A 25,660-nucleotide genomic window follows, 5' to 3' on the forward strand; every position below is an offset into this window, starting at 1 on the left:
CGTCTCTCTGGAGGGGGTTCATCCTCCGGGATGTTGCCATAGTATCTTAGGTACAATTTGCCATGGTACTTGTGACCTGTCTTTAAGAAGCATCGGTTCCTTATGTAAACTATCTTCCTGGATCCATCTAGGAACACCCATTTAGTACCATCCAAACAGACTAAGCATCCAGTCTTGCCTTTGAACTATTCAGATAGGGCAAACAGCGCGGGGTAATCATTGGTAGTAACAAATATTATTGCTTTGCATATGAAGTCCTCCCACCGGAACGCATCGTACATCGGCTCCCCATACCTCCATAGCCTCTCCATTTCTTGCATCAGAGGCTCCAAGAACACGTCTATATCAATGCCTGGTTGTTTGGGGCCGGAGATAAGAATGGTGAGGAGAAGGTACTTCCTCTTCTGACACAAATACGTTGGGAGGTTGTACATGGTCAAGATGACTGGCCATGTGCTGTGGTCGGTCATCCTCTCATTGAAGGGATTCATTCCATCGGTGCTCAAGCCGAACCGTACATTCCATGGGTCATCACTGAATTCTGCTTTGTACTTGGCATCGAACGCTTGCCACTGGCTACAATCGGCCGGGTGTGCGATCGTATCATCATCCACCTTGCGCTCATCATCCCACCATGTCATCAGTGCGGCTTCCTTAGGGTTTAGGAACATACGCCTCAAGCGGTCGGTCACTGGCAAGTACCACATAACCAGGGCTAGGAATTCTTCTCTTATTTGCATCGTTGCCTAATGGAGTTTCCTCTGGGGGCTGAGATTCTTGCACCACCTTCTTCCCACCCTTCTTCCTCTTTCCTGTGGAGGCTTCCACCCCACTTTGAAGGTCATTGTTCTTGTACCGACTAGCCCCACACCTAGGACATGTATCTAAAGTCTCGAACGATGTGCCACGCCGAAAAAGGATACAGTGGTTGGGGCATGCATGGATTTTTTCAACCCCCAATGTGAGTGGACTTATAACCTTCTTCGCTTGGTATGTGTTGGCGGGAACTGTGTTCGGCCTGTGGGAGCAACCGTGACATGAGGCACAACAGATCATCGAAACTACAGTCCGACCAGCCGTACTTAGCCTTTAGGATGAGTAGCTCAAGCACAAAACGTAGCAGTGTGAAGTATGTCGGACAACCCTTCTCAGCATCATACACAGTCTTCTTCGATGCTTTTGTCACCCTCTTAAGATTTTCTAGACCTCTCTCGCTCTTTTCTAATATTTCTGGTCCAAAGGCCCCAAGCATTTCGTTCAAGTTGTCACCGTCATCTGCATCCCTCTCACATGCTTCGCCATCATTGCTGGCACCACCAGCATCATCACCACCTTGTTCATTGCCAAAGCCACCACCTTATTGATTGCCAAAGCCACCACCTTGTTGATTGCCATAGTCACGATCCATTTGTTGCTCAAGATCGTCTATGAATCGGGAAAGTATGCTTGGGTTTCAACTTCATCAGCTAGATCATCGTCGCTGTCATCAACAACCACTGTTTCACCATGATGAATCCACACTGTGTAGTCCGGAACAAATCCTCTCCTAATCAGATGTTCTTTGATGGTACTCACATCTCGAAATGCAATAAGGTTCTTGCAATCTTTGCAGGGACAAATAATCGTGTCACTATTCTCTTTCAACGTCGCTGCATGCTTCTCTGCGGCTTTGATGAATTTGTCCACCTCATCACGGAAAAGAGCGTCGTGTCTTAACGAACCATACATCCAAGAGTTCCTGTAGTCCATCTTATAGAAACAAAACAACCAAAGAAAGAATATTACTCGAGAATAATTGTATATACCTGAGACACGCACCATGGTAGTAGAGGATAGTTAATTAATTGACTATTAATGCATAAATATTTTAAAATATAAATTAATTGGTTCAAATAAACAATTTCAAAGAAAACAATTAGCAACATTTAATATTTCATCCACTACCTTTCATGCAAACTCCATTCCAATTTCATGGTAGAGGATAATTAATTAATGGCCTATTTATCCATAACTAATTAAAAACACACATTATAGAAAGGAATCAAAATAAATATTAAATGATAATTAGTAGCCATGGTAGAGGATATTTTACACATTAGCAACAATTAAAATCTTACACATTCACCTACATGCAAACCCTAGTCACATAAAGAAAAAATTGAAAAAGAAAAAAAAACAAAATCCTAGATCTAGATCTAGATATAGGGTTTCATGACACATGCATCAAACTTCACTAATACTACACTAAAATCAACAAAGATGTACTAACAAAGGGTGCAATCTTACTTCCCTACCTAATTTACCCTAGTATAGTGAAAATTAGGGTCCAATTTCACTCATAACTAGCTCAAGCTCCATGGAAGAGAGAGAAAACCAAAAATCAAATTACTCACTAACCAACGAATTAAACTTCAAATAAAGAGTTGGAGAAGCATTTCCTTACCTTTTAGAGCCTCTCCACCAAAGGATTTGAGATCAAAACCTCTCCCTTAGTAGAGCAATTTTTAGGAGGAGCACAAGGCCTCCCAACCTTTTTTGTAGAAGAGTGTGTCCCGAGGTGGAAGAAGGGGGTGGCTGCTATTTATTCGTACGCTATCAGTAGGGGCGGCTGGTGATTCAGCCGCCCCTACAATCGAACAGCAGGGGTGGCTGGTGGCAGCCGCCTCTATAAATGGGCACTGTAGAGGCGGCTGGTGATTGAGCCGCCCCTACAGATCAACCCCAACTGTAGGGGCGGCTCAGGTTACCAGCCGCCCCTACAGTGCCATCTGTAGGGGCGGCTGGGCTGCTGGGGCCCGAGGACGCCCATTGTAGGGGCGCCTTCAACTCCAGCCGTCTCTACAGTAAAAAATGCCCCTGTTCTTACTGTGCGAATCTGGCGTAGTGAGCCGTAAAACTGTTTTTAGTTCTCATCCCCATTCTAGTATTGCAACTGCATACTAAGCTTCCTAAGCTGTATTATTGTATCATCCTGGCCCAAACCCTCCTCCGTATTACACTGTCCTCAGTCCTCACCATGCCATGGTCGTGTCGCTGCCCCACACCTGCATGCACTGTGTTGCTAGTGTGGTGCTGCATCCACGTGGTCATACCCCTACCCTTGTCGTAGTTGCAGTCAACACTGAATCCACTACACTCCTCCCTGACGTGTACCGTTACAACATATATATATCCTCATTAACACGATACCACTCCACAACAGACTAAGCCCTTGCTCCATGAGTATATCCTCATTAACATGGTAGGACTCCACAAGCAGAGACTAAGCCCTCGCTCGACTCGGATCAGTCAGACATGGGCTAAGGGCTATACCCACGCGCCTCCGGTGGAAACAACCCATGATGGGTTGAGGATCTCGTTCTCTCTAAGGGCTACTTTGGCAACTCAGGGTGATTAACCCAGGGAAGAAAACCAAGGGAGAGGGATTTTTGTGGACATCGTAATCCCCTCCCCGCCTGGAGGTGAGATTTCACGGGAGGGGCCATTCCCCTGCTGCTATTTGGAAACATTTTTCCCATGGGTGGCCACCAGTGTCGGAGATAAGCATGCGCTGAGGTCTAGCAAGCGGTGTTGTCAGGAGCGTCCGCACGTTGTCTTGGCGCGCTCTGCAGTTCAGACCCCGTACGTTCCACGATAAAATGGAGATGTTATCCATTGATGTATACGACGTCCGACAGACGGTGATCAAGGCCTAGTTGGCCAGGACCGTGGCCCCGCGGACTACTCGACCAGCTCGTGTTTTTGTTGCTGGGAATAGTTCGTCCAGGGCAGCTACTTGTGAAGTTGTGTGGTTCCCTGATAGAATGGCATCATAGGCCCGCTTGGCCCCTGGTGATGGTGCCGCCGTGTTCTGCAGAATCCCCATTTTCCTCATGAGAAGCACTTCCCCACGCTTGGATGTTGGGACGTGCGCCAGCTGCTGCGAGGCGATCCGGCTGCTACTCTACCAATCTTGGCATGAGCAAACCGTCATCACTTCACCAATCAGGCAGTGGGTGATCCATTGTGGCACATATATCCCTCCTCGTGTTAGCAGATCTGATGACAGGTGGGCCTCTTACACCTCTCCCGTGCATAGTGGAACGACAGTAGTGGGGGTAGGCGATGCCAACAAAGGGCCCTGTCTCCGACAGACTTATGGGCCCTAACACCCCTTTGTAACCTCTGCATCCCGGATCCCTCTCTTGGTTATGACCCCTACACCACACATGTTCTCTCACACGCACTTCTTCATTCCTGTTTGTAACATCTACTGTGAAATTTGAGACCTCGTTCTTCGATGTGGAAAAAGACCACATTGCCCCTTAGTAATTAGGATGGAGAGAGTATGTAAGGAAAATGAACCATCGCCACCATTTAGTTTAGGTTTTGGTCAGCAACGAAGCCAGGAATCGACGAAGCCAGGGCTGGCTTCCTCTTCTTCCTCCAGCCCCTCCTTGCCTTCTTCTTCCTCCTCATGGCGGTAGCCCGGGCTAAGCCCGGGCTCCATGTAAATCATGGCCGTAGGGGGGGCTGGAGCACGGGTAGCCCCCCGCTGGCTTCGTCGCTGGTTTTGGTGTTTGGTGATCAACATTACCAAGTTAGACTAGTATGTTTGCAAGTTTTTGTTTTGTACTCCAATAGGATGTACCGTGGACTTAGATTTATTTAGAGCAAGAAGAATTTGATCGTCACCGAAAAGATAACCTTAGAAGATGTGTTGACATTCTAGAAGAGGAGAGAAGAATCCAAGACGCAACGAGGAACCAAGACCAGACGATTGGATAATGAAGAAAGGAAGGAAACCAGGGCTGCACAGGCGTCGGATCACAAGCAGGCACGAGTCGGACCATTATTGGTCCAGTCCGACTCATAGGGTCCACGCGGCGCACTCGCCCTGCACACTCACGAACGTGCAGCCGAACACCCAACGGAGCGCACCTTTCTCCGCTGTTAGCTGGGTGCGCCAACGGCGAAAACGGATCGGTAGAAAACGGCAACGCTCCAGTGCCCCTACCTCTGTGACGGGTCCCATGTCGGGTGGCTGTCTCCCACACGCTTCTTCTGGTTGCCCCCACTCACGGACGCGCATCAGAGCATGCATGCCTGCCCTGTGCTCGTCGCGCCTTGCTCGCCCTGTTGTTGCTTGCTCGCACCCTGCTGTTGCTCGTCTGTTCCCTGTTGCTCGCCCGCGCCATGCTGCGCCCCTGCGTCAGCTCGCCCTGTTTTGCCCCTCGGGTCCGCCCGCCCGCCTCACTACCAGAATCCATAGATTTCATGAGAGTGCAAAACACGTCACGAAATATGATTTTACTTTCACGAAAATAATGCATGAGGGTATATCGTCATGCATCACCTCTTAGGATAATAGACACACGAAAATACCATTTTCATGAGAGTTCACTGTCACGGATTGTTTTCATGGCGGTAGTCCGTGACGGACACCCTCATGAAAATAACATGGCCACCAGATTTGCATTGGTGTTTTCATGACGGTTTTTTATGCGATTTTCGTGAGAGGTCACCCTCATGAAATAATTTCGCAAGAGTTTGGTATTTCGTGAGTCACCGTCATGAAATTGATTTCGTGAGTATCACAAACACACAGAGAATATAGTATTTCATGAGATAACACCACCACGAAAAGAAGTTATTTCGTGAGAGTATAAACCACCATGAAAATTACCCGACATGAGCACCTCAATCCAAATTCCAAATGCACACATATGGACCAAATGTCAATCCAGAACACAAATACAATAAATTCCAATACATGCATATATGCATCTCATTCCAATCCTAATATATTCCAACTTCATCCAAGTGTCCAATCATTACACTAAAAGGCAAAATAAGACCTCAAATTACAAGTCCATCTAAAATTCTACTACCAACATCCTACCACCTGCACATGCTTCCTGAGTTATTCATGTACAGCCATATTACAGGCCACGTCCTGCTTTTAGCTAAGACCATCTAACGTTGTACAAAGTTATCTAAACTCAACCCCATACATGTTCAAAAGACAAAAGACAGCCAACACATAAGCTGTTCAAAAGATAAGTCCTCGTTGTCCATATGTCCTCGCTGTCCATGTCGTCACCATGGGTGTCCTCATCAACATGAGATGGAACTAGTGGGTAGCTGAAAACAGATAGTACTATGTAAATATCAGTTGGACTTTAAAATTTCTACAGATTAAAAGGGTGGCCTACTCATTCTGTAGCATTGCTTATGGAATTGTTCTCTGTAACTGCTTTGACTGAACTAAGTGCTATTTGAGTGATTCTCCATCTAGTAAAAACTATCTGATCTAGTGTATCTATAAAATACTTATCTTCCTTTGGTAAATACTATATAGGTACCTTGATAGGTCACTATATAGGACCTTGATAGGTCAATAAAAAAGTATGAAATGTTACTAAATGAACTTAAATTACAGACAAAGGTAAAGAGCAAATACAGTTGTATCACACTTATCAAGCATGAGAAGGCTACTTAAACAGAATGCATATAATTAGCTTTAATTTAAACTAGAATGAAACTCAACTTACCAACTAATCATTACAAGAACAAGATATGGTAATATAGTAGTAGACTCCAGGTGACATGCTTGGACAACACTAAAAAAAAGGGCGTACCCAGTGCAGAGAGCTCCCGCTCTGTGCGGGGTCTGGGGAAGGGTGTCAGTGGCAAGCCTTACCCTCGCCTGTGCAATGCGAGGAGACCGCGACTCGAACCCGGGACCTTCCGGTCACAGGCGGTAAGACTCTACCGCTTGCACCAGGCCCGCCCTTCATGCTTGGACGATGCTTGGAGTGGGGCGACCTTCTAGACTTTGGGCCTCTTTGGCTGGGCTCCCGCCGGCTCCGGCTTCTTCACTGTAGCCGGGTGTCGGCCGCTGGGTGGCCGACAGGTGCCTGCAGGAGCCGGAGCCGCGGAGCCAGAAAAACGAGCTTCGCCGGCTCCGGTTGTGTCAGTGAGAGAGGAAAGGAGGAGAGAGAAAAACGGCTCCGGTGAACAGTAAGTGGGTGTCGGCCGCTGGGCGGCCGACAGGCCGGAGCTGGAGCCACCGGAGCCCTGCCAAAGAGGCCCTTTGTCCTGTGCGAGCCACAGGGCGTAAGCAAGGGCCTGGTGGCGAAGCGGATCCTTTCGACGATGCTTGGACAACACTACCATACTAAAATTGATCACTTAGCAATAGGTACAGAGAATACAAGTCTTTGAACATAAGAATCAACCAGTCAAAAAAACAACACTACTATAACTTGTCCCAGATTAAAAATCACTAGCATGTTGTATTCGATCAAAACAGAATTATGGCCTAGCATCGAAGTACTTCAGATTCAATTTTGAGCAGATCTGCAAGGACAAGGTCTAAACTAATCTAGTGAAATCGAGACAAAATTCTACACCCACGGATACTACAATATGGAATTTACCAACCAAGCATAGACAGCTGGGGAGGCATGACATTAGGGAAAACTTGCCTGAACTCTCAGTTGCCGCCGCGTTGCCTGAAATCTCCCCAGAGCTGCAACAAGTTGCGCAGCTACCATGCTCGACCTTGCCCAAGAGCATCAACAAGTTGCCTTTTTTCTAGTGTTGCCTTGGGTTATATATCATGTACAGAAATGGTTCGCTTAACAAAAGATTATTAGTCTATTATTTCAGAGCATAGAAATCACAAAAACTAGAAATCACAAAGGCTCTACTAGTTCATATTTACGGTTCATGAATCAGATCAATAATAATAACATTGCTGCCTTCTGTGCTTATTACAAACCTGAAGGCACCTACTTTTATTGAACACTGCAATAGTACCCTTATTCCTACTGAACACTTAAAAGCGATTTGTTGCTGTGGGCATTCACATAACACATATTCCATATGCAAATTACGTATGGTTTAGGCTAAATCCCAGGAAATGAGTATGTACACATCTCATGAGACTACTATTCAACCTACTCTAATCCCTACTACGCAAGTACAGTTCCCAGGATTCAATGGAAACAAATGAATCTTCAGCAAAACAGACACTTGGAGCTGTAGAAGAATATTAGCATAGGATACGACTTTCTTCAACAGAGATGTTGTTTGACTCATAAATTGGTGCGTTTTCAGTCCCGTGGCTGCAAGTGAATCTGCAAGCGAACAGTATATACTCGTAACCAAGGAGAGTTTATTGGGTGCTCCGTTTTGCACAGGAGGAAGGGAAGGGAAGGGAAGAGATGCATACCTTGTGCGTGCTCGTCGCAGGGGCCGACGAAGACCTGGCGTATGGCAGCGGCGGCGTTCGCCCAGAGGCCGCGACGGAGCCCGCGCGCGCCCGCGAGGCCACGGCAGAGCCGCACGTGTGCCCGCGCTTGCGCCCGTCGGTGCCACGCCGCACGACATGGTCATGCCCCGACCTCGACCCGCGCCGGCCGCCTGCTGCTCCTCATTGTCGTCCTGGTGGAGGGGGCGCCGAGCGCAGGATCTGGTGGAGGGAGCGCTGCTACCGCAGGGGGCCGCCGCTGGAGGGAGCACCATGTCCAGCGCCGGGCATGGCTGTGGGGAGGACGCGGTGCGGGGCTGGGGAGAGGGAGCGGCGCGGTGCGGTGCGGGGCTACGGATGCGACGAGGGGCGCGGTGCGGGGCTGTTGGGAGAGAGCTCGGGTTTCCGGCTCCTTTTTATATTCCGTGGGCGCAACGAAGGCCGTTGGATTTTTAATCGATGGTCAGCAATTATGGGCTGAGCATAGTAACGGGTTCATTTTGAGATTTAGGCTCATTACTGTCTTGTGTTATTTTTATTTTTAATTTCTAGTAAAGTTCATAGTTACTATTGCAATTAATTTTGTAAACTATAAATGAATTCAAATGGAAAAATCGTCTGCTACAAAGTTTCAAAAATCATCCACATCTATAACTTTTGTTTTGGTCATCTCTACATCCGACTTTGTTTCAACAATTCAAAAATTTAAACTTCAAAATTGGAAAGCTTTAAACAATATTATGAGAAAGTAAATGATTTCAAATGAAACAGTCATAAAAACAAAGTTGTAAAAACCAACGAGATCTATAACTTTTGTTTTCATCATCTCTTCATTCGACTTTGTTTGAACAATTCAAAATTTGAATTTCAAAAAATGTTAAATTGAAACAACATTTTCAAAGAGTAAATAATTTCAGTTGAAAAAGCCATGAACATAAAAGTTGTACAACTCATCAAGATCTACAATTTTTATTTTGGTCATTTGTTCATCCGATAAAGTGATAGTAACATTGTTCATAAATTTTATATATCTCCCGTATAGTTTCATCCGACAAAGTGATAGGAACATTGTTCATAAATTTTACATATCTCCTGTATAGTTTCATAAACTATATATGAGATATGTAAAATCTATGAACAATGTTAATATCACTTTGTCGGATGAACAAATGACTAAAATAAAAGTTATAGATTTTGATCAGTTCTACAACTTTTATATTCTTGACTTTTTCAGCTGAAATCATTTACTGCTTCCAAATATTGTTTGAAGTTGTTATTTTTTGAAATTCAAATTTTGAATTGATAGAACAAAGTCACATTAAAAATGACAAAAATAATAGCCGTAAGAACACAATAAATTGATAGAGTATGAGTTTAGAAACATTTAGGAAAAAAAATCATCATATTTGGGAGAAAGACTAGTTACAAAATTTCGCTGCAGATTAAAAGGAGAAAACTTTTGTTCATGTTCTTCAATTTCTAGTATTTAAGCAATTATTTTTCTACTGAAAACCAGCAACCCATATTTCGTGGCGGTGGAATTTGACTCTCATGAAAATGACCACTCTCATAAAAATAGACAATTTCGTGGTGGTATAGTTATTTTCATAGGGGTATTTATATACTCTCACGAAAACAACTGATTTTCATGACGGTGTGTGGAGCACTCTCATAAAAAAAAGTTTTCGTGGCGGGATTTACATCACCCTCATGAAAACTATTATTTCCATGAGAGTGTGCTTGCCACTCTCACGAAAAACTATTCCCCTCACCAAATCTCTAGTTTTTGGTAGTGCCTACGTCTTATAAAACACTTGCAACATGAAGTACTTGCTGCAACATACTTCTAAAACTGATGAAACATTTAGAACATATGCTTGCAACATATGTGTGTAGCCGTTGCAACATATGCAACATTCAGATAAAACACTTGCAACATATGTCTGAAAACAACTGAAATATTTGAAACACATACTTGCAATATGCTTCTGAAATACTTGGAAAACCACCTTAAAACACTTAGACCTTTGCAAACATACGTACCATCCAGATAAAACACGTGTAACATATGTGTGAAACATATACAACATCCAGATAAACACACTTGCGACATACATCCGAAAAACACGGATGAAACATGGGTAACAGACATTTACAGCATACGTGTACGACCATTGCAACATATGCAACTTCTCAATCTACTTTTGCAACATCCGTCTGAAACACTTGCAACATAACTCTGAAAACATCTTAAATACTTGAAACATACGCTTGCAACATGCTCTTTTAGGAAAACCTGACAGCCAAGCGGGAGGAGCACTGCACAGCGTGTCATGGTGGAAAAGGAGGATGACAGCGGGGTGTGCGTCGGTGCTGAGGAGTGCGTCAGTGCATGTATCAGAGTGGGGCGATGACAACACGGTGTGGGAGGGGGTTGGACCAGAGATGGTGCAATAATACAAGTTTAGGGAGATAAGTGGACAATTTGCATGTGCCGAGGCAGAAATGAGAAGTCAAGACAAGTTTAGAAAGTCGAGTATGAAATTTGTAAGTACTGGGACACGAATGAGAACACACGGGATAAGTTCAGGGTGGAGTTAAGTGTGCAATTTGTAAGTTCCTTGACCAGGATTAAAAAATCGAGACAAGTTCAAGAACGTACCGGTGAAATTTACTCATTAGATTAAATCTGTGCTCCTTTTATTTGAGTCACCTTTCACGCACGAGGTGTTGTGGTTTATTATCAGATGATGATGAACTAGTCGCTTCTGTATAAATAACATCCACCAACGTCAGATGAAGACTCAAGAGTCAAGATCAAGGTTTTTAAACCGCTGCAGGTTGACGTTCAAGATGTTAGGCCATGCACGGACGGGTCAGTGCGAGTTTCAACAGGTCTAGCAGTCAAGATACGGTACAGGAACACTGCACTCATGCTCCTTCTCAGTGAATACCGTTCATTAACAAGCCACTGCAGTATTTCTCTCTCACAAAACCAATCAGTTTCAATTAAGTCTGACCAGTAAACAGGGCCTAATCCGTACATTCCATATAGGTCGGAGACTTCCAAACTACTCTGTCCGGGATTTTATGCATGGAACAATCAAACAGTCGCCAGTCCACAATTGGAATGTTGAAACTTGGACCTATCCGTGCACTACAAGACAGATGTGAATATGTACCGGGATCTATCCGTGCTTGCATGCACCAGGTTACGTCAGTTTAATCCGTAAAAAACGTGCTGTTTTGGTGAACAAATAGTATTTTTTTCTCGTAATAAATCAACGAACAATAGTCATATCTTTTCAGCAAAACGAACAGGGCAATGTCGTGGAACTTAACATCAACTCTCCGCATGCTATAAGTAGACACCATACACTACGTAAAAAATGATTTTTAGCAATGGAATAAATTTTTTGTAGGGGCGGCTGGTGATAGAGCCGCCCCTACAGTGACGTGCTCGGGAGCCCAGACAATGAGTCTGATTTGTAGGGACGGCTCACTCACCAGCCGCCCCCATCGTTGCTATTTGTAGGGGTGGCTGGTGATTGAGCCGCCCCTACAAATGCCTCTATATAAATACCTCCGATTTATAGGAGCGGCTCAATCATCAGTCGTCCCTATAAATAACCTACATATAAAATAACTGCAGCACCTTCTTTCTCTTCGGGTCACTCACTCCAACCTGTAAAAGAAAGGTGGGAGGCCTTGGACACCTCCCAAAAATTATTCTACTAAGGGTGAAAGGTTTTGGTCTTAAATTCTTTGGTGGAGAGGTTGTAGAAGGTAAGAAAATGTTATTCCATACATTTTTTAAGTTTTAATGGTTGGTTAGTGAGTAATTAAAATTTTGTTTTTCTCTCTCTTCTATGGTGCTTGGGCTACTTATGAAGCAAATTAGACCCAAATTTTAAATGTATTAGGGTAAATTAGGGAGGGGAACAAGATCATACTCTTATTTGGTCCATGTTTCTTGATTTTAGTGAACAATTAGTTAGTTTTATGCATGTTTCATGTGCATGTAGATCTAGATCTAGGGTTTGGTTTTTTTATTAATTTCATTTTTGTAAATTTATGTTTGATAAAATTGTACTAGGGTTTGTATGAAAGATATTGGGTAAAGTATAATTGTTATCTTTGAAATTATTTATTGTAATCAATAAATATGTATTTTAATTATTTATGGATAAATGAGCCATTAATTAATTTTCCTCTACCATGGTGTGTTTGTATGCTTCATGTTATGTAATTATATTAGATTTATATTCATATATATATCTGAAGTATATACAATTATTCTCAAGTAATTATTAATTTGATTTATTTTTATATATATCTAAATAAGTAGTCCTTTAATGTTTATTTTGTTGTTATTGTAAAAGATGGAGTACAGGAACTCTTAGATGTATGGTTCGTTAAGGTTCAAGGCAGATTTCCGTGAAGATGTGGATAAATTTATTGAAGCCGCAAAGAAGCATGCAACGACATTGAAAGAGAATAAGGATACAATTATTTATCCCTGTAAAGATTGCAAGAACCATATGGCATAGATAGATGTGACTATCATCAGATCACATTTGATTATGCGAGGATTTATTGAGGACTACACAGTGTGGATTCATCATGGTGAAACGGTTATTGTTAACGATGAGGATGAGGAGGAATACGATGACGAAACCATAGAATCCATGTCCCAATATTCAGCAGAGCTTGATGCATGAATGGATTTCGAGTTTGGCAATGAAAATGTGGTGATGCTGGTGGTTGGGATGGTAACAATGAAGGTGGTGCCAATAATGATGGTGGAGCACGTGTCGGGGATGAAGATGATTTGGAGGACATGATTCGAGCCCTTAGACTAGAGATTTTACTGAATAGCCCGAAAGGTCTAGAAAATTTGAAAAGGGTGACAAAAGCATCGAAGGAGACTGTGTATGGTGTTGAAAAGGGTTGTCCGACACATTAAACATTGCTACGTTTTGTGCTTGAGCTGCTCATCCTGAAGGCTAAGTACGGCTGGTCAGACTGTAGTTTCAATGATCTATTGCATCTCCTATCATGGGTGCTGCCACAACCAAACTCAGTTCCCGCCAACACATACCAAGCGAAGAAGGTCATAAGTCCATTGACAATGGGGGTTGAAAAAAATCCATGCATGCCCCAACCACTGTATACTTTTTTGTGTCGAAACATTCAAGTCACTGGATAAATGTCCCCAGTGTGGGGCCAGCCGGTACAAGAACAATGACCTTTACGGTGGGAATGAAGCCTCCACGGGGAAAAAGAGGAATAAGAAGGGTACAAAAAAAGGTGGTACAAGAATCTCAGTCCTCAGAGGACACTCTATTAGGCAACAATGCAAAGCAGAGAAGAATTCCTGCCTCGGTAATGTAGTACCTGCCAGTGACCGACCGCTTGAGACGTATCTTCCTAAACCCTAAAGAAGCCGCACTCATGACATGGTGGGATGATGAGCGCAAGGTGGATGATGATAAGATTGCACACCCGACTGATTGTAGTCAGTGGCAAAGGTTTGATGAGAAGCACAAAGAATTCAGCGATGACCCAAGGAATGTACGGTTTGGCTTGAGCACCGATGGAATAAATCCCTTTAATGAGAGGATGAGCGACCATAGCACATGGCCAGTGATCTTGACCATGTACAACATCCCAACATGGTTGTGTCAGAAGAGAAAGTACCTTCTCCTCACTATTCTTATTTCTGGCCCTAAACAACTAGACATTGATATAGACGTGTTCCTTGAGCCTTTGATGCAAGAAATGGAGAGGCTATGGAGGCATGGGGAGCAGATGTACGATGCATTTCGAAAGGAGGACTTCATATATAGAGCAATAATATTTGTTACTACCAATGATTACCCCACGTTGTTTGCTTTGTCTGGATAGATCAAAGGGAAGATGGGATGCTTGGTTTGCTTGGATGGTACTACATGGGTGTACCTAGATGCATCTAAGAAGATAGTTTACCTAAGGAACCGACGCTTCTTAAAGACAAGTCACAAGTACCGCAGCAAATTGTTCTTTAGATTTTATGACAATGCCCCGAAGATTGAACCCCCTCCGGAGAGACGTCATAACGGAGAACACGTGTACAGAATGGTGAAAAACATACGCGTCGTCTATGGAAAGAAGAATCCGGATAGGACGAACAGAGATAGAAGCACACCTCCTGTCGAAGGCGTACCTTTCAAGAAATAATCAATCTTTTTTTAGTATCTGCCGTATTGGCCAGACTTGGAGGTCCCCCATGCCATTGATGCTATGCACATGTAGAAGAATGTCTTTGAGAGTCTTATTGCTACCTTGATGGACACAGGCAAGTCAAAGGATGGTCTGAAAGCACGGAAAGACATGGTGCAGCTAAATGTGATGCCATAGCTTCACCCGGTACCTGAGGCTAATGGAAAATACACTCTGCCCGCGGCGTGCTTCAACCTAACACCAGATGAGAAGAGAGCTATATGCACTTTCCTGAGGGGGGTCAAAGTCCCAATTGGGTTTTCAGCAAATGTGAAGAAGCTAGTGTCGATGAAGGACTTGTCAATAACACACTACAAGGCTCATGATTGCCATGTGATGCTGACAGTGTTTCTACCTATTGCAATTAGGGCTATAAAGCCAGAGTTCTTGAAAATGGCCATCACCCGCATGTGCTACTTCTTTTTGAAGATCTCACAGAAGACGATTGGCAAGCAAGAGCTGAGTGACCTACATGAATTTATGGTGGAGACACAAAACCAATTGGAGATGTGTTTACCTCCTACTTTTTTGATATAATGCCACATCTCATGATTCACATGGTTCATCAGATACAGGCGCTGGGCCCTTGCTACTTGCATGAAATGTGGTCCTACGAGTGGTTCATGTCGGTTCTAAGTCGATACGTGCATAATCGTGCATACCTAGAGGGCTCTATGATAGAGGGTTACAGTACTGAAGAAGTCGTCGAGTGCTGTCAAGAGTACCTAAAAGTATAGAAAGGGATTGGTAAACCCGATTCTCGTCACAAGGGTAGGCTGGCTGGGAAGGGCACCAGTGGTAGAAAAGTGTTCATCGACCATGATTACAAAGAGGTGAGTCGGGCGCATTACAGTGTCTTGTGAGTACACAACTGATGCAACTGTACATTGATGAACACTTGGCTATCAATATGGCGGAGAGAAATAGCCGTTCGAATGATTGGGTCATGAAACAACACAAGCAACGACTAACTACATGGTTGAAGGACCAAAACATACTGCCTAGAGAAACCATAGACTCTATTACCATCAGTAGGTTGGTGGAGGGGCCATCGAGACAAGTGACATCTTGGAATGCTTATGACATCAATGGGTATACGTACTATACCCACGCAAAGGATAGTAAATATGTGAACCAAAACAACGGTGTTCGAATAGAGGCTCTCAATGGATTGGGACGAAAGATCCAATACTTTGGCATTATTGAAGAGATATGGGAACTTGACTATAGAAGGGATATAACAATGGCCCTGTTTCGATGCCACTGGATCAAACAACACCAACTGAATGAGATTGGATTGAGAGTCCTAGACCTCGAGAATCTAGGCTACCAAGATGACCCTTGGGTGCTCACTTCACATGTCGCACAAGTTTTCTATATGTCTGACCCACAAAGTAACCTCCCCCCGAAGAAGAAGACAAAGCATGTGGTTGCCTCCGGGAAACGGCACATTATTGGAGTTGATGACGTGGACGATGTTGAAGCTTACAATAACTACGATGAGATGCCACTATTCACAGGTTTTCCTAAGAAGATCAGTGTTGTGGAAAAGAACCTACCTAAAGATATATTGCCATGGGAACGAAAAGGTGTCAAGGGGAAAGTCGTTACAGCGGGCTAGCTAGTTGTTGAACGTGGAGTGTTTGTGTAAGTGTGTGTTTGTAAGACTTTATTTATGCATGCATGTGAGACTATATATTTATGTATGTGTATAAGACTACATATTTTTGTATGTGTGTGAGACTACATTTATGCATGTGTGTGAGACTACCCTTTGCAACATCCAGATGAATCTATTTGAAATCACTTAACACTTTATGAAATGAAGAAATGACCAAAATAAAAGTAGGAGATCTTGACGAGTTATACAACTTTTATATTCATCACCTTTACAGCTGAAATCATTTAGTGTTTAAAAATCAGGTTTGAAGCTGTCATTTTCTAAAATTTAAAATTTAAATTGTTTAAAATTAGTGACAAAGATAGATGACTAGACTAAAATGATAGAGCATGATTTTAGAAAATTTTAGAAAAAAAACCATCACATTTGGAGTTAGTATGAGGGAGAAAAACTAGTTACAAGTTTCAGCCACAGATTAAAAAGAGAAATCACACTTGTTCATGATTGATCATCATGAATAGTTGTGATTTTTCTTTTTAATCTCTGGGTAAAATTTGTAACTAGTCTTTCTCCCTCATACTAACTCCAAATGTGATGATTTTTCCCTAACATTTTCTAAAATCTTGCCCTATCAAGTTAGTGTGTTGATTTGGTCATTCTTTTCATTTGACAAAGTTTGAGCACTTTAAATTTTCAAATTTAAAAAAATAACAAGTTCGAACGAGATTTTCAACCATTAAAAGATTTCAGCTGAAAAAGTGATGAATACCAAAGTTGTATAACTCATCAAGATCTACAACTTTTATTTTGATCATTTCTTCTTCTGATAAAGTGATAGTAAACATTGTTCACAAATCAACATGTTTCTCGTATAGTTCATGAAACTATGAGTCATATATGAATTTGTGAACAATGTTTACTAATACTTTGTCACATGAAGAAGTGACCAAAATAAAAGTTGTAGATAGTGATGAGTTCAACAACTTTTATGTTCATGACTTTTATTGTTGAAATCATTTAAGGTTTCAAAATCTTGTTTGAAGTTGCAATTTATTGAAATTCAAAATTTCAGCTGTTCAAATTTGGTTAAATGAAAATATGATCAAAATAAAAGTTGTACATATTGATGAGTTCTACAACTTTGGTATTCATGAGTTTTTTTATCTGAAATCATTTACTCTTTCAAAATATTGTTTCAAGTTGAAATTATTTGAATTTCAAATTTTGAATCATTCAAACAAAGTCACACGACAAAATGACCAAAATAAAAGTTGTACATGTTGATGAGTTATATAACTTTTATGTTTACAACATTTTTGTTTTATTTCATTTAATATCATAAAATTGTAGTCGAAGTTTTAAAATTCAAATTTTTAATTTTTGTTTTTTTGTTTTCTATATTGTTTTGACTACAATTATTTTTATATATATTTTTGCATATATAGAATAATACAAAATATTATATTTGTGCATATATACAATTGTTTTTATATTACTTTGTGTTTTTGTGATATAAAAAATACAGAATTAATAATTTTAAAAAAAATATTTGTAGGGGCGGTTGGATAAGGAACCTCCCCTACAAATGCATTTTTAGGGACAGCTGGATCAGGAACCGCCCCTACAAATGCATTTTTGGAGCGGCTGGATCAGGAACCGCCCCTAGAAATTGTCCTCGGTATAAATACGGGCGCATGGGTGAAAACCTGTAGGGCGCTCTCTTCTTCCTCCGACGCCGTCAGGCTGCCCACTTTTTCCCTGGCGCCCCGCCGACACCGCCTCCCGGACCTGTCCTGATGTCCGCGCCCCCTCTCCGCTCCCTCGGACCTCTCCCGACGTAGCGGCCTAGATCCCCGACCCCTCCCCTTCTCATCCTCCTCCCCCGCCCGCCTGCCGACCACGGCGGCCGCTCTCACTACCGCAACCCGCCCAGCCGTGGTTCTCGGCGCGTGGGCCAGCTACGGCGCCCAGCTGCGGGCTCTTCACACTACACCGGCCTATAGGGAGGTGGAGAAGTCTCGGGCTCTTGTCGATCCGTGCCTATAGCTAACCCTAACCGTGAGTCCGGCAAACCTAGATGTGGTCTACTTTGACCTGCACCACCGGCTCTTCGGCGTGAACGTCCCCAAGCGCAGAGTGGTGGACTATGAGGCCAACTAGCACGAGCTCGTGAACGTGCCTGAGGCGCCACTACCGCAGACGAGCTCCAGCCGCTACCTCCTCACTTGGAACCTGCTGCGCCCACACCGAGGAAAGAACTACGTTCCAGCAAACTAAATTCTACTCTGCTTGCTTATTTCTTGCAAATGATTCAATATAAACTATTGATTTTATCATTTTTAAGCTTTAGCATACCTTTCCCTGGGCAAATTTGTAATTGCAAAGTGCTGTCCTGAGCTTCATACTTTTCTCTTAAAAATTTACATATAATGTTTGATTGGTTCAAGGTGTTTAAAAACTTATATAAATATAACAAAGCAAAAGAAAAAGAAAAAGCATATGGATCTGGTTATTTGGATGGGAAAATTGCAAACTGATTGATAACAATGTCCAAATCCCTGATGGAATAAATTTAATGATGAGAAAATTGCCTGGTCATCAGACTTATTGTGACCGAGGTGATGTCTAGTTTTGGAATGAATAATTTGACAAGAAGCTAATAAAAGTGATTTGCTTAAGTGCCACAAATCAAAATAAACTAGAAAAAAAGAACCACATGAATCACTTACTGACAGAATGAGTCCAAACATCAATCTTCACGTTATTCCAATCAACAAGATGAAGATCTGGATGGTGACCTGGAAAAGGCATATCTGTTTGAACATAATGTCATCACATTGTTATAAAAGAAAATTTCGCACCAATTTATTGGATTCTATGTGGATAGCAAAACTTACTACCAGTTTTTGGATGGTTTCACACTTTCACCAAATATGAAACTTTCACAGCATGCTATACATAATTGTCACGTGTAACTATGAAACTAGAGTAAACACCCTGCATAGTACATTTATGCAAAGTAGCTTCGTTCTGACATCTTGTATTTATAAGGGAATAGTATCTCATGAAATGTTTTAGTTTCCTTCATAGGAATTCTAGAATAATTCCCCAAATTTTACTAGAGTAGGGTTCATGGCTCTCCTGTCCATTATGTTGTTTAGATAACAGTCATAGGAGAACAGGTAGTTAGACAACTACATTCTACAGATAAAACGGTTCGAGTTGCAGTTTCTTGGATTGATTCTAATTGTACAATATAAGTGAAAGAGTTGACTATTGGCCAAAGAAATACCTTCTTCCTCAGCGATAGCAGCAACAAGTTGAAAGAACTCAAGTCCCTTAACAAAGTTCTTCACCTTCCATGCTCTATGTAATTTCAGAATACCACCTTCAGTGACCAGTTCCCAACCATTCACCTGTTTGTAGGTATCAACCAATGGAGTAGAAATTAGGATGATATTAACCAAATTTTCAAAAATATACAAGATCAAGACCTGTTCAAGCAACTCATTAGCAGAATCTTCTGACATGGGATGTAAATCCTTAGAGTTGCATGGAACACAACTTTTCATTGCTAATTCTGAAATAATAAAAATACATAGGATTATTTAAAGAGTGTGAGGCGGAGACATACCGTTAAAGAGTTAAAAAAATCTGGTCATAGTCAGAAGAATATGATCCTAAGTTTCTAACATATTTTTTTTCTTATGAAGAATAAAATAAAATGACTTTGGGAGTATAAAAGCTTTGCACCATATGTAATTAACGCTTCACTATTTGTTCACCATGGCCATAAGAAGGTACCCTAATTATAACTCAGGAAGTATGATCATACGTGCATGTTTATGATGTGCTTATCATTGTCTTGGCTCTTTTACATTTCAAAGAATTCATTGAGAAGGATTACTTCAAATCTGAAAACAAAATCACTAAAAGGATAGATAACATGACAAAATATATGACTTTTCCATGTCTTACAATGTCATCAGTGAGTAAGAGGCAAATCTGCGCAAGATGAATTTCAGTCAGTAAGAGGCAACTTTATAGAAACCAATGATATGAAGATGACCTCGACTCTCAGGGGAGCTATGGCACCCTCTTGGAGTCAAAATATTATTTTCATCTTGCCCTGTAGTGTCCATTTGATAGAAAGTGCTGCATAAATAGTGATGTCTACATTTAGTGAACAAAATATAAAAAGCACACACAGGATATGAAATAATACCATTTTCACGGAGCTTGAACATGAGAGTCATAGGCTTCAAGGTGATTTGGCTACTATTAACTTTTCTCAGAGTACGGGGTTAAAACTATTAACAAGTCTCTAAATAAAAGGGATCATCCAAATTTCAACTGTACCAACATAGTTTTGTGATAATCCAATGATACTTGGAAATGCATCATTATACATGAGGTAGCTGTTGCTTGTTACCTGTTTTCAAAAATTGATGCCATGTGGCATTTAGCCGTTGCCAATTGCCTGTATCTGCAATTCTGCATGCAAGATAGGCAATAAAGACAACATTATTATATACAAAGGACAGTAGAACAGTGCATTACCCTTTCATCTGTATAACATATATACTATTGTGCCAATGCTCCTGGCCATCCTCCTGCTTGGGATGCTGCATGCCAACATTTTTAGTGCAGCTATCCACTATCTTAAAATGTCTGTTGTTCAATGAAAGTTGAATGTGTCCTTGTAACTATGAGCTAGCTGCTGCTATTGGCTCATTTCTGCTGGTGGTACCTAGTAGTTGATCGTCTGAATGATCATGATCAGACCTTTTTTTAAAAAAACCAAATGCTATCGTTAATGCATTGGAGCAGTCTCTCTCTCTCTCTCATTTCTTATCTTTTTTTTTGTTTTGTTAGAAAACAGAATGCTGCTGTTAATGCATTGGAACTGCTCTCTCTCATCTCTGATTTTTTTTATTTTAGAAAACAGACATCTCAACACTTCTGAATATAGAGGAAAGAATTCTGGCATTGATATACAAGCTATGGTATTGAGATATTGTTCCTAGGAATATATCTATTCAGTATTCTGTTCTGTTCAGTATATGCTCAGTATAATGTTTTGTTCTTGACCTGCATTACTTGGTATTGAAATGCATCATTATACAAATTTCATAATGTTTTGGTCATCTTTTTAGGTTGCAAGTAGTTTTTATTTATTTATTAGTTGATTTCACTTGCCTAAGCTATATTTGTTGTAGCAGTTTGCGTGCATGTGTGTTGATACTGCTAGCTGCTGGCTACTACTACTGTACTGAACTACTACTACTACTCTACTGAACTACTACTACTACATCTCATTGTAGCAGTTTGCATGCATGTGTATTCACTTGCCTACTGTACTAAACTACTACTACTACTCTACTGAACTACTACTACTACTCTACTCTAGTGAACTACTACTACTCTACTTGCTACTGCTAGCTACTCCTACTCCTACTAACTGGCTGCTACTCTACTCTCTTCCCTAGCCGCTGGCTGCTACTCTACTCACTTTCCTATACTACTAAGTGGCTCACTTCTACTACTCTATCTACGACTACTACTGTATCTAAGTGGCTGTTGCTCTTAACTACTGGCTGCTACACTTCTCTACTCCTCCTCTACTCTACTCCTCTACTATTACTCTATCTACTATTATTCCTCCTCTACTCTAATCCATTATTTACCACATCTAAGTTAACAGATTTTGATCTGCATGGGTCTTCCAACCATGGGGCAGCAGTCAACTATTTTTTGGCTATTTTTCCTATCCTCTATGTTTGGGAAGCAGCAGCTGCTTTTTTTACACCTTTTCCTCTCTATGTTTGTTAAGCAGCTGTTGCTTTTTTTGCCAAATCTCCCCTCTCCTCTCATCTCCTTTGTTTTGCTGATGATGAAATTATCCAAGTCCATACATTATATGGAATATGAGCTGATGATCAAGAACTTGTGAGGAACTTGGCATCATTAGCAGCTGCCCCTACATTACCTTGTCCTCTCTTCTATGTTATGATGCCTTGATGCTTCAAGTTCATGATCAAATGATGATTGATATGTTTCTGAGGCCTCTACTACTGCTACTACTCGTTTTTTATATATTGTTGTTTTATAGGACTACTTTGGTTTATAGACCTTTTTTATTTCTTATACCTTCTCGCGTACCTAACGCACACTTTCTTGCATCTATTAGAACAAAGCGCGAAATAATGTCATGAACACCAGACAGTGCAGCCCGATGCCCCGAGCATGATGAACAGCCAACCTATGAGGCGCAAGCACTAGAGGACTAGCTAACTCAGGAGCAATTCGATAACGAGTTAGAAAAGGATCTAGAAGTGATGCTTACTCAGGAGCAGTGTGATGAGGAGGAAGGGGGAGCAGAAGGAAGAGCAGAAGAGGCTGCTGAAGGCGAAGAAGAAGAGGATGATGATAATGATGACTCAAAAGAGGGATATGTAAGTCCCGAGGATCCTTTCCCGCGTGAAGCCAGAAGGAGGCCAATGGAGGAAGATTTGGACAAGGATTTTGACTCGAACAAGGAGGTAGGGAAAAGCCTTAGCTTGTAAATTTTGCTAAAGCTTTGGCTGTGTTACCTCTGCTAACACTTTGACCTGTCGTATATACAGGTCCCTCCTGAAACTCGAAAAAGACGACGTCGACGTCCGCGACATCTTGCTAGACAAGACGGAGTAGAGGAAAGGAGAGGAGAGGCAATAGCCATAGAGACAGATCATGATGCCTCTGCTCCACAACCTCAAGACACAACCACGACTACCAAGCCTAAGAGGAAATGAGGGGATAGAAAAGGAAATCTACATCTAGATAAGGCATGCTATGTGATAACGGATGTCGGGCCAGCAGGGGAGATCCTTGAGCCAAAGGAATTAAGGGGACAATTCCATAATGCGATCGGGGCCCTAGTAAGAGATAAATGGAGCCCAACAATCCCTAACTGGAAAGAGGTACCAGAGAACAAAAAGAATGAACTATGGGATAGACAGCTGAAGCTCAATTTTAGATTTCTAGAGGGTAAGCACGAACTGGTAAAAAATGCTTTCAGGATGATGGGAGAGTCATTCCGACGTTGGAGGTCGGAGCTCAATATGAAGTATATCCAAAAGGGGTTAACTCCCTTCAACGAGTTTGGCAAAATAACTCCTAGTCATTGGGAGGAGCTCGTGGCTCAAAAAACTTCACCGGAGGCATTGGAGCTCAGTGCCCGTAACACCGAGCTGGCAAAGAGGAACAAACACCACCATCATCTAGGCCTCGGTGGCTACTATGCCAAGGAAGAGCAGTTTAGGAAGATGGACGAAGAGGCCGCAGCTGCTGGGAATATCGATGTGACAAATTAGAAGGTACGCTCAAGGAATTGGATATATGTGAGGAGTACAGAATCATCCGGCGGTAATCTTAAGTTTGATAAGCTGGAGACCCAAGAGACAGTATCAAGGATACTAAAATATGCTAAAGACAAGGAGAAGGGCTCATTCAATCCTTCTAGAGAGAGGGACGAGCTTAGCCTTGGCTTGGGAAACAAGGAGCACATAGGCCACACCAGGGGGCTAGGGAAAAGGATGACCTGGAAGCAAGGATTCGAAGAGGACAGGCACATGTACAAGAAACATGGCAGAGACCGGGAGACTAATCTTGAGCTCCAAGTGATGGCTCTAGTTGTGAAGGCGCTGGAGGAGCAAGGACTGTCTATGGAGCCATAGATATTAGTGATGCCATCGAGAGAACTGGCATTAGTTGGCAGCCCTCCGAATGTTCCTAGCAGCCAAGGTTCCACTGCAGCCACAACCCCCGTCGATCGCATACAGGAGCCAACTAGTTGCACCTTGGTGTTTCTCAGCGGCCAACAGAACACTGTGATGGAGGTGACAACGGGTGTGGCACATCCTCCCGGTGGCTTACACCATAATAATAAGATATCACCAGACTACACTAGGGTCGAGGTGCATACCGTGAAGCCCGAGTTCATGCAGTGGAGGATAGACTACGCAACTCTCGAGGGGCTGGTGTTACTTGGAGACGTTATGGGGCAGTTCATCCTTTGGCACAAATGGGACATTATATTGACTGCTTCTTCGCCGCCTTCCTCTCTCCCAAATTTGGAGCAAGTTGTTGAGGTCGAGGAGATATTTTCACCGTCTTGTAACCACCACATTCCTGAGATGCCACATTCTTCCCTGCCTCCTAGCGAGCATGTGCCTGATGAGATGCCACAACCTTCTCTAGCTCATACCGAGCAAGTGCATGATGAGATGCCATAGTCTTCTCAACAAGCACAGCCGATATATGAACAATGAGTGTCTCCTGAAGAAGGTGATGCACAAGAAGATGAGGACGTGCCTAAATGAGAACTTTGAAAGAAGCATCCAATCACCATAAGGCCAATTTATGTTCTAATGAAAGACGTCTCGTCGGTGTCCAAGTGGTATTCCCATGACCAGTTCAAGCCTAAGAACCAAGTTAAAAAAAGTCCCATCACGGGGTTCTGAGGAGGCTGTCACTAGCAAACTCCACCAAATTGCAAAGCAGTATCCAAATGTTGATACCATCAAATGGTCATAGGATTGCCTGAAAACATATGAAAGAGGCAAGCCCTTCCTACCAAACTAGGACATCCAACACCTACCACTTGGAATGAGAAGGTTCCATGATTGGTACTTGCGTGTTCTCCCAACGAGCATAGACCTCATACAAGCATGCTTCCCCACCGGCACATTTGGAAGCCCAGCCGGGAAAATTGTCTTTGACTTCAATGACATGCACACATGCTTTCACCTAGGAGAAATGGAGATGAATCTAATTCGCACGTGGTGCCTGTAAGTCCTTGTCCTCTCGATATGATATGAATGTAATCTTTGAATTTTGTTGTAACTAACCCACGCTGTGATTTATAGAATGCAAATGCACATTGTCAAACAAATACCAAGTGTGAAAGCCGGGTATCTAGACCCTCAAGCTATAGCCTGAACAAATTTTAATTACCCTAAATAGTGGAAACTGGATGCCAAAGAGCTAGCTGCTACAAAGACTCTTCGGGAGAAAGAGCACATCCGTATGGCAAAACTAAGGGAAGAGTCCCTTAAGGTTGCGACATACATTGCCCTGGCTTTCAAAACTCTCCAACAACACTCTACTATATGGCTACCATACAACTTCGAGTAAGTTCAACTCTATACTTAAAGCTTTGTTTGATATATTTTATTCGATGCAAAAGAGCTTATCTAGTTCTATGATTAAATCCATGCAGCAACCACTGGATTTGTATAGCCGTCGATGTCGGGAGGAGCATGGCATGGGTCTTTGATTCAATAGATAGGGACCCAGTGATATACAAAGACTTCATATCGATTCTCAAGACGTATACATATCGACGATCCTCATTAGCTTATATGTTTGTATACATACTTGTAACGTTCACTTTTGGATACTAACAAGTTGTATTTGCTAAAATAATTCGAACAGGGCATTTAGGTTCTATGTCACTAATCATCATGGAAGGCATGATCCAGCAAGGAAGGAAAAGCTAG

The 25,660-nt window shown here is 42.3% G+C and overlaps 2 long non-coding RNA genes across 3 annotated transcripts; both read right to left on the reverse strand.

The window, feature by feature from the left end:
* Window positions 1-5,771: 5,771 nt before the first annotated feature.
* LOC136452419 (uncharacterized) lies at window positions 5,772-8,638 on the reverse strand. Of its 2 annotated transcripts, none has more exons than XR_010758831.1 (3): window positions 8,219-8,638; window positions 7,470-8,123; window positions 5,772-6,123 (listed from the first exon to the last, which is right to left on the reverse strand). It is a non-coding gene; the product is annotated as an uncharacterized lncRNA (long non-coding RNA). The 2 variants fall into 2 exon arrangements; XR_010758830.1 differs by having other exon boundaries at window positions 6,621-8,123.
* A 10,162-nt stretch (window positions 8,639-18,800) lies between these two features.
* On the reverse strand, window positions 18,801-19,779 carry LOC136452420 (uncharacterized). Its single transcript, XR_010758832.1, has 3 exons — window positions 19,613-19,779; window positions 19,411-19,534; window positions 18,801-18,916 (listed from the first exon to the last, which is right to left on the reverse strand). It is a non-coding gene; the product is annotated as an uncharacterized lncRNA (long non-coding RNA).
* Window positions 19,780-25,660: the final 5,881 nt, after the last annotated feature.

Source organism: Miscanthus floridulus, chromosome 5 (assembly GCF_019320115.1).
Source record: "Miscanthus floridulus cultivar M001 chromosome 5, ASM1932011v1, whole genome shotgun sequence".
Lineage (NCBI taxonomy): Eukaryota > Viridiplantae > Streptophyta > Magnoliopsida > Poales > Poaceae > Miscanthus > Miscanthus floridulus.